Consider the following 6926-nt stretch of genomic DNA (forward strand, 5'->3'; position numbering starts at 1 on the left):
AAAGAAAGAAAGAAAGAAAGAAAGAAAGAAAGAAAGAAAGAAAGAAAAGAAAAGAAAGAGAGAAAGAAAAGAAAGAAAAGAAGAAGAAAGAAAGACACTCTTACAGGTGAATCCTTTACTATCTCTAGGAATTGGCTAGCCCTGAGGGAAGCAGTCTGTCCTGGACAGCAAGGCCCCAGATGTCAAAGCTTCAGAAATACAAAAAACAAAGAGGCATGATTAATACACTTGTTTGGCAATGTCAAAATCTTTATGTTTAATCACTGCTATATGAAAAAAAAATTAAATCTGTTCTTACAACAGGCCCTACTGGTTAATCTCACTAACAACTAGAGACTTCCGAGTTGGTGCTACTCTTGTAAAAGCTGAAAATGCCTAGCCACTGGAAAATTTATAATTGCCTTTTGCTTGTGTTTTCCAAACACTTTAAAATGGATCATGAATTCAAAAACACTATATTTAAAGTAAAGGAGTATTTTCTTGTTTATCTAGTGAGGTAAGAACATAAGCAGGTGTTAAAAATCACCTGAAGAAAAAAAAAATTATAAGGGATTTCAGTTTGCTCCCTTTGGCTTCAAGCAGAGTAACACATAACCTTTTTACAGTAGAAGGGAGTCCCTTTCACTCTGTAAATATATACATGTCCATGTATATACATGTATATATAGAAGGCTATGTGAAGTTGTGTTTCTTCACTTTTATTGTATGTCAGAAAATACAGTAGGGTAATCTACTGATTGAAGACTTCAGGATAAGTTAGGCCCACTATAGATTGAATGTTTGTGTCCTCTCAAAATTTCTATGTTGTGACCTAATCTTCAAAGTGATGGTGCCCCGAAGTGACACTTCTGAAAGGTGATTAGGTCATGAGGGAAGAGTCATCATAAGGATGAATGGGATTAGTGCCTTTATAAAAGAGACTCCAGCAAGATCCTTCATCCTTTCTGCCACATGAGGTTATCACTAAAAGAGGGACAGATAGGAAGAAGCCTTCACCAGACACTGAATCTGCCAGTGACTTGATCTTGGACTTTGCAGCCTACAGAACTGTAAGAAAAAGTGTGTACTGTTGATAAGTGATTTGATGCATTGTATTTTGTTATAGTAGCCCAAACAGATGAAGACAAGGTCCTATATTGAGATTGGAATTTATAGGATTGTTGCATGTAGTTTGAAAATGCCTTTTGGTTTTACTACAATTATCTTTAAGATATTTAAAAATGAATTTTATTTTTATATATGTAATAATTTTTTTCTATTCCTGCCAAGAATGCAGAAGTACCTTCTTTTAACATTTTTTAATAGTTTTGTTGAGATATGATTGACATGTACACACAAAAAAAACTACACATATTTAATGTATACGATTTGATGTGTCTGGACATATGAATACACCCATGATACCATAAGGACAATCAAAGTAATAAACATATCCATCCTTTCCACCATTTCTTTATGTCACTTTGCTATTTAATTTTTCTAGTAAGAAAACTTAACATGAAATCTTTTAACAAATTTTGAAATTTACCACACTGTATTGTTAACTATAGGCTCTATGTTGTATTATAGACTGCTATAACTCTTGTTTGAACTATATTTTAAGTCAAGAATGTCTTTTGTCTTTAGATGAATCCAAATATCTGTAAGCATTCAGTCACTCAACAAGTGAATGTTGAAATCCAAATTATATATATATATATATATATATATATATGTATATGTATGCATATATGTGTGTGTGTGTGTGTGTGTGTATATATATATATATAGCTATTGTAGGCATAGAATGATCAATGCTCTTGCAAGATCTACAAGCGTCCCTATAAAACTAGGAGATCCCTTTTAAATGCATGTTTCAACTCGGTTATTCCCGAGATAAGAATAGTGAGATATAGTCGTAGGGTTTTCAGATCACGAACATAATCTTAACAGTGCACATTACAGCCTAATCCTGGAGTCAATTAATAAATTGGTTGAAATAGCAGTTTGATTAAAATCTCAGATGTGCTAATTCGCTTTCCTAGTGCCCTTTAATTAAGGCTTTAATAGAGTCTGCAATTACCTGCAAATTTTTTCTTTGTCTTAAATATTTGTGCTTTATCCTTAACTTTCAAAGCTCCTTCAACTAGCCAAAGCACAAGAACAACTCCTCTTAGAAATTAAGTTAAAACAGAGAATAGAGCCTTCTTTTCCTTCAAACAGACAGTTCTGTAGAACTTTAAATGCTTATTGAAATTTAAGTTGTAAATGCATATTTAACTTATGGTGTGAGTTTTTGTTGTTTTTGTTTTTCATTTTTGGGTTTTGTTTTTTTTTGTTGTTGCTGTTTTTGTTTGTAGTAAAAAAATTACTTTTGGTGAATGTGATAGTATTCTGTGACATTTTCTACTTAAACTATTTCATACTTAATTTAATATAGAATACTTAACATTCAAATTTATGTTTTTTGGTGTTGAAATTTTAGCCATGGGAAATATAAACAACTTTACCTCATCTTGTTTTTAACTACCAATTTGTGAGCTTTTACTCTGTATCAGGCATTGTTCAAACTGCTTCACATAAATTGTCATTTATTACTCCAATAATTGAATTCAATACATACTGTTGAATTGAATTCAGTATGCTGCTGTTATCCACATTTTAAAGATAATAGAATTAAGAATAACAGATTTGAGGTAAGTGGTTCACAGTTACAGGCATGTAAATAGCAGGATTACAACTGAAAGGCAGGTCTGTTTGACTCAAGAATCTGTGTTGTTACCTATGCAAGGTTTATCTCAATTGTTTGAGTTTGTTGGATTGTTATTAACTAACTAGCACTTGAGGGCTCATGCTTAAATTTCTGTTGTGTGATACGGCAAATGTTTCTATCAAACTTCCAAATACAGAGACTAATATACTGATCACTTCTTTTTAAAGGGAAATACAATGTATTGATATTGTTTTGTGGTGAATCATGACTTTACTCTGAAGAAGTTATTATCCCCCAAACCTTTCTTAAGAAACAAATGAGCAAGTAAACAGATCTCAGTCTGAAGCTTTTTTTTTTTTTAATAAGTAGATATTCACACATGAAAAACATTGTAGCAAAAAGCCCACCCTGGATTGAACTGTCATCCAGGACAACTGCCCTCCCACTACCCTCAAAACTGTTTTTTCAGAGGATAACTGAGTCTGTCGCTAGAAAACATGTCTAAGACTGAATCAGGAGACCTAAGAATGCTATAAAAATATGCTGTAACCACATACTAGAAAGCACCAAAGCAATGCAATGAAAAAAAAAAAGGTAGTTCCCAGCTTAGTTTAGAAATATGCAAACTAATAAAGATGCCAAGTTTGGGGAGTTACCACTTAAAGAGACATTCTAGCACATTCACTAATTCAGAATAGAAAAAGTTCATCTCAAAAAATATATAGATGCTAGAATTATAATTGATAATTATAATAGATAATTGAAAAATTGAAGAAATATACTTTTATGTTTTGCAATCACTTATGTAATGTAGGAAATTAGGTTCAAGAAAATGCACTAATATTTCCTCTTACATCTCTACTCTTGAAATAAGCTCATGGCAATACTGGTACAATCAGAGATTAAAAGATTTGGAAAGCAATTACAATTACTTTGTATAAGAAAACATGTTTAAAACTCATGTGTGTCACATTTTTCACAGATATTCAGAGTTTTTAAAATTGCAAAATTGTACATCACATAAAAATTGTAGGTCACCTCTAACCCCAACAGCATTTGTGGGGGTAAGAGGTATGTGGAAGGAATTTTGTTAAGTGTTGGCAATAACAAGAATATTTCAAAAAAGTACTTAAGAGAAGTGGCCTATCTTTCTAGGTATTCAACTCATACAGTAATTTAAGCAATATGGAAATGGTGCAAAGATTGAAAAATAAAACACTGGAAGAAAAAATATTTCAGAAAATATCTAGTTTATATGAAAATGAAGATTTTAATAAAGGAAACATTTACACAATAAAGGAAAACATATGCCTTTTAACTTAAAAACTTGGACTATATTTAAATACCCGGGAAAATAAATAAAATGTTAATTCTTATTTGATCTATTAATATTCAAATAGTTGGTATTTTGGTTACTACATCTGTTAGAAACAAAATATTTATAGATGAAGCAATTAAGTTTAAAATATTTCTTTTGGATATATATGATAATATCTGACATTAACCAATGAAATATCTATTATTTAAATATTTCAAATGCTTTTCTAAAAAAAAGCAATGAGGTTTTTCAGAAAATCTTTGCTGTAATGGCGAAACGAACTTATAAATTATTAATAAAATGCTGGTGCCAGAGCCTCAGAAAAATACACATTACCTGATAAGTGTCTTAGCCCTGTCCTCTCTTCTACCACACATTTCTTCTGTTTCCCATTTTGATTGGGCGAGTCATTGTGGTATAACATTTTTTGTCATTGTTATTTCAGAGTCTTTCAACAGCAAATAACATGTTCTCTCTTCTTGGAGTGCTTTCCATATAGATAATCCATCACCATATTTACATTAAATAATGAGAAAGTAGCGCTCACTTTGGCAGCACATACACTAAAATTGGAACGATACAGAGATGAGCATGGCCCTGTGCAAGGGTGACATGCAACTTCGTGAAGCTTCCACATTTTTTGTTTTACACTTGAAACTAATGTAACATTGTGGCAACTATTTTTCATTAAAAATATAATAATGGGAAAGTAATAAGATGACATCATATATTTGAAACCACATTTCCATGCTGAGGAGCTGTAGACTCTGATTAGAGAAGAATTTTTAGAACATGTTAATTCTGGAGGAATTTGTGGATTATCTCCATAGAATCTAAAAAAGAATCTATAAATGCCCATCAAACACAATGGCATTCATTAGAAGTACTGACTGTTTTGCACACAATAAGCAGGTGTTAACTAATATATATTGATATGCTTTTATAATTCTCAGCTTACTTGATATAAAAATAGGCATTTCTACATGCCCTGTTATAATTAGGATATCTTGAATCTCCATTAATAAAATTACATGTAGTAAAGTTATAAAATGAAGAAATGGGTAATTAGGTAGCACTGAATCTAGTAGTTAAGACTTAATTTCATTGATAGCAATTTTAAAGTAAGGACAGGCAATAAATTCAGAGACTCTTCTCTTCCTGATAAGTTTTATGGGCAGGCTCTAAATGCTAAAAATCAAAAATGATATTTTACCAGGAATTAGGGGCAGCACTATTTAAATACTAGTTGACTGAGCCAAGGAAACACATCTTAGGTAAGAACTCTTTCATGCTTTGTAAAATCAGATCTGTGAAAAGGAAGAAAGAGCCTGAATTACTGATAATTACAAAACTTAGGCTATTTGGTAGATTAAGAGTTACATAAACTGGGGCGCCTGGGTGGCTCAGTCAGTTAAGCATACAACTTCAGCTCAGGTCATGATCTCATGGCTTGTGGGTTCCAGCATAGCATCAGGCTCTGTGCTGACAGCTCAGGGCCTAGAGCTTCCTTTGGATTCTGTCTCCCTCTCTGCTCCTCCCCTGCTTGCACTCTGTTTCTTTCTCAAAGATAAATAAATATTAAAAAAAAAATTAAAAAAGAGTTACAGAAACTTTTAAGAAACTTTGGAAACACTTTAAGAAATAAGACAAAATGCTGAGCTAAGTGAAATGAGCATCTGGAATTGGCAGAAACAAAGTAACCCAGCCTTTGAGGAAAAAGGTGAAAGGAACAAAAAGATGTTATTACCTTGGCAAGGTGTACTGACTGATCTCTGAGGATAGAAACTGTATTTGTTTTGATTAATGTAATTAGGTGCCCCCCACCTCTGTAATAAGAGCATTGAGCATATCACCTTTAGAAAAGTTGAACTCCTGATGTTGCTCATTCTTTTGTAAAATAGGGACATATCTGGTATCCAATCTCACATGTTTAGCTAGCAGTTATGGTAGAAGAATCTGGCTTCCACACGGGCACAATTAAGATGGAAGACTGTATTTTAATTATTCTTCAGTGAATACACTTTCCTTGCTTAGGAGAGACACAGTGTAAAAGTTTTCATCTCACCCCTTAAATTCTCTTTTCTATTGAGAACAACGAGAGCAATTGAAATCAACATGTTTATCCTGCCTTGACTCAGCCCTCACCATTCCTCATCTGGACTATTTTAAGAGCTGTCAAACATGATGCTTTGCTTTTAATTCTAGCGGATATGATCTGGCCACTACCCTTGCACTGTTTTGTTTTTCTGAAACAGGAATCTGACCATGTTACTCTCATGAATAAAATCATTCATTGCCTTTTTACTAGCATGAAGTGAAATTCATGAGCAAAGCCTGCCACAATCTGTTCATTTAGCTCTTTACTGCATTTGTACACTCTTGTTCTCCTCTTCTCCACTTGCCTTGTGTTCCTGAGAACCCAAATTTCTTATCCATCGCTAGGAGTTATGCTATTTTCCACCACCTACAATGAGAAAGCAATTACTCCTTCAAATATCCCTATGACTTACTTTATTCTTAACACTTGCCCCTCCCCTGGAGTCTAACTCAGAGTGAGTAGATCTTTCATTAAGATGTCTGTTGGAAATACCACCTTCTATTTTTTTGTAATGTAATTTCAGGGACCTTACCCTCTTTTTCCTTTTTCTCTGTCTATGCCCTTTTCTTTTTTATAATAGCTAAAAAATTCTTATGATAATCAAGTTTTCACCCGCATATTGTGTATCCCTCTACATATCATCTGATTGGTGCAAAGAGAAAAAATGGGATTGTCTCCTCCACTAGATTCTATGATGCTTGTTTTAATCCATCCTAAGATTGCAGTAGCTTTTTTTTTTTTTTGGCAACCATAATTTCTCATTGGTTCATACATACATACGTATATGCAGTAAAATAAGACACAATTTTTTGATGAGT

General features: G+C 32.9%; 1 non-coding gene across 1 annotated transcript; it reads left to right on the forward strand.

Annotated features, from left to right (window-relative positions):
- Positions 1–4549: 4549 nt before the first annotated feature.
- LOC121031135 (U6 spliceosomal RNA) lies at positions 4550–4652 on the forward strand. Its single transcript, XR_005790569.1, has one exon. It is a non-coding gene; the product is annotated as a U6 spliceosomal RNA (small nuclear RNA).
- The last annotated feature ends 2274 nt before the right edge of the window (positions 4653–6926 follow it).

This window comes from Herpailurus yagouaroundi, unplaced genomic scaffold (genome assembly GCF_014898765.1).
Source record: "Herpailurus yagouaroundi ecotype Mexico unplaced genomic scaffold, PumYag 140, whole genome shotgun sequence".
Taxonomy (NCBI): Eukaryota; Metazoa; Chordata; class Mammalia; order Carnivora; family Felidae; genus Herpailurus; species Herpailurus yagouaroundi.